The following is a 3544-nucleotide window of genomic DNA, read 5'->3' as shown; positions in this document are numbered from 1 at the left end:
TATTTTTGTGCTAACCCTTGGGAACTGATGGCTTGTCTCTTGCCTGCTGCACGGAGCTGGGGTGATGCATCTGATTTCTTTTGTAAGAAAGCAGAAGCGCGCAGATAATGTTATGTGCCGCCAAAACAAACATCTTTCTCTCGTGCCTCGGTATCCCTGCCTGATGACAGCCCTGCTCGGAGCAGGATGTTGGTTCGCGAGTGCCTGAGGGATGGCCAAGCGTCGGGGTGGTGAAGAAAGGCATTGTAGATCTCTGCATGTGGCATGTAAGGCTTAGACCTCCTCTACCAGAAGAGGCTCAACACGTTTCTCCTCCTGCCCTCTCCTCCTTGCCCCCCAGGCACTGCTGCTGGCTGAGGACTGGATGAGTGTAGAGATGAAGGGATGGCAGAGGGCACTGGGGTAGACATCTAGAATAAATACAGCCAGGGGGGTTCCTTGTCAGAGGCATTTTGTGCCTGGCAAACCCTTGCCTAGTGGTAGAGAGCTCCAGCAGGAAGCTTTCTAGCTATTTCTTTCCCCGATCCCCTCTTTCACATGGGTTTTACAAGTTTTCTATGGGTCGCAGCACATTAAGGCCATACTTTTCCTGCCTGCCCCCACCCCTAAGAAAGGACACAGGATTGATCCCTGTGCTTGGTATGAATAAGGGCTATAGCATGTGGCCCCTAGTGCCAAACGCAGTGACTTCAACATGAGTGTTGCCAAGACTGAATAGAGACTGGGAGTGAGCCTCCAGTCTGGCACGGTGCCTGCGGGCACCCACCCAGTGTGGGGCCCTTCAGTGCAGGCCCTTTTCCGCTGCCATAATCAACTGTGCCGAGTCAGAACTCCCTCCCCGCGCTTCCTGGGCCGCGGGATTAGCTACACAAAAGGCTCTGCGAGCCAGACAGATGAAACCATGAGCATCTATTGGGGATTACATGCAAATGCCACTGAAAACTGGTCTTTCCAGGTAATTACGTTTGTTTACGGGAACCGGGATCGTGCATGTCTCCACACGGTGCAAAAGAGCAACAGGGTCAACCTGCCAATCTCTAGGCCTGTGCTTATTTAAGTAGTAAAAGCAAAAATAAAAGTGTGGTTTTGGTCCTAGGGGCTGTGAGGTGTAATTAGATTTGATTGCAAATGGAGAATACCCTCATCCTACCGGGAGCTTTACCACAGGGTGCCTCCTAAGGAGGGTGGGTTTATGCATACCCTGATCTTTCACGTCACATATTTTTTCCTCCCGTATACAACAATTGAAACCCAATCTGGTTATCTAGGTGTGATTTAGGGATCATTGCTGAGGGGAATAAACCAGTGATCAAATACAGTGCAGCTGTCACTTGGTCTGGGGGGCAGAAAAACCACTGATTGTTATACAGTGACTGGGGGGTGTTGCTGTGATACTATGAGGTGGGTGCCATACGAAAGGAAGGCAATGTCTTTTGGTTCTGGGGGGGGGCAATTCCTATGTGGGCAAAGTACTCAATCTCAGTGCCCCAGTTTCCCCATCTCCAGCATAGGGGTAATAATGCTGCCTTTCTTCTACATCTTGTCTGTTTAGGCCACGGGAGTCTTAAGGCGAGGACTTTTCTTGCATGTATGGCGCCCACAACTGTAACTGAATGGGTGGGGAAGGAGGAAAAGTGTCGGGAGAAGAGGAGAGCGTGAATTCAATTTGGGATAGTACAGCTCATTCTGTATTGCCCCAAGCCTGAATGTGTCACTGCTCTTCACTCAGTGCATCCAGGGGTTTACACCAGTCATTTCCCCTGATGCTCCCCTCTGGAGATGTACCAGCTGCCTTCTCTATCATAATTGCTCCTTCTCACTGCAACAGGCAGGCTGCGTCCGGCCATTTGGGAACATACTTCATAAGTCCAGGCTTAAACGACTGGCTCTTGAAAAAGGTCCGGCCGGGTATTCTGAGAGCTGTTGTTTGCACAGATGGAGGAGACAGAGCAGCGAGGACAGTGCCCACATGCAGAGAGCCTGGCCCGAAGCCCACGCGCGCCAAACGCAAAATAAATAAATAAACAGATCCATCAATTTTGACGTCACTCTGGAAAGGGTCACGGCCATGTGGCACAAGACATCTGGCCAGTGAAGTCACTGTCCTGGAGCGGTGCCACAGGGCACTTCAGAGGCTCAGCAGCACAATGATAGTAACAAGTCTGGCAGGGCTAATCGTCTAATGCTAGGTCAACTCAATGGGCATCCGGCATCCTGCAACAGCTTTTTGTGCTCCCAACTTTTCCCCCACGGACAAACTCCTGTGATTCAAATGCCACTAGAAGAGCGCACAGGACTGGCTCTCTGTTGCCTGGTCCGTGTTTTTGCGCACCGCGCTTTAGCAATAGGGTTTACAGCAAGTGAGGATCGGGTCTAAATCGTCAGCTACATTCAAAGCGGAAACCGGGATCGAAACCTTTGTGGGAGGCGCACTGGCAGACAAATGCAAATTCAGATGGGCAGAGACAAAACACGTGCGCCCGCTCAGACAGACGCTTGTACAAGGAGCCATGTAGCTTCCAGCCGCAGAACAAGAGCCCCGCGCTGGCCTGCCGCCACCACCCGCCTGAATCTGAGTTATTTTTAAATGCACTTAAAGGGAAATCATTCAGGCCATGCAAAGCTGCGGCAGGGGAATCAACCAGAGGGCCAGTCCCTGCGAGCACCCTGTGATCCTTTCCGCTCGCACGGGTGTCCCACCCACCCGGCTTCTGCAGTCTATTGTTTCTCGCTGCTTCTGTCACCGCTGAAGCGCGCTGCAAGGAGCAGCAGGCGGCTGTTAGCCCTGGAGAGGCTGATCTTTCTGTTACGAGCTTGGCAGCTTCACCCTCCTTCCTGCCCATACAACTTCCCGGCCAGCCTCTCGGGCAGCGGAGCATCAGTCTGTCTAGCCTGCCGCGTCTGTCCAGCACCCTAATCTAGCGACAATAGGAGGAGCGTGCAGGCTTTTGTTCTGCGAGCCGGGCTTCCCTGGCGGGCTGAAAGGACGGATGGGCTTCAGAGCCTGAATCCCACCGGCAGCCAAAGGGGTTCAGGCTGTCGGGTGCGCCCTCTGCGTCTCCCCAAGTCGCACTCCTCGGGGGACTCGAGGCACGCCGACCCGGGGCTCGGTAGCAGCCTTTCCCTGGCTCCTTGGTGAGGGCCAGTCGGCCTCGCTCCCCACGAGCCGTGCCCGAGGACGCCCACCTTCCCTGCAGCGTGAAGCGCAGGGCTGGGGGGACTCTAGCCTTTCCATCTGACACGACCCTGGCCGAGCCGCGCAGCCCAGGCGGGTCCTGGACCAACCAGCCCCCCTCCAGGTGCGGTCTGTGGCCGGGGCAGCCCCTGCGTCCCCCGCAGCAAACGACCTCGGCGGCAAGGTCCAAGCCCGCCAAGGGGGCGCATCCCTCCGACCCCGCCGGCTCCCCTTTGTGCTGGCCCTGCCCCCCCGGCCGTACCGGAATCGGGGCGAGTCCTTGATGCACTCCTCGAAGTCCACGGTCATGGTGGCGGCTGTGCTGCGCGGGGGGCAAGCGCATGTCCCGCCCGGGCCCGGGCAGCGCGG

This window comes from Crocodylus porosus, unplaced genomic scaffold (genome assembly GCF_001723895.1).
Source record: "Crocodylus porosus isolate Cpor-Errol unplaced genomic scaffold, CroPor_comp1, whole genome shotgun sequence".
Taxonomy (NCBI): Eukaryota; Metazoa; Chordata; order Crocodylia; family Crocodylidae; genus Crocodylus; species Crocodylus porosus.
This window is presented reverse-complemented; position numbering follows the sequence as displayed.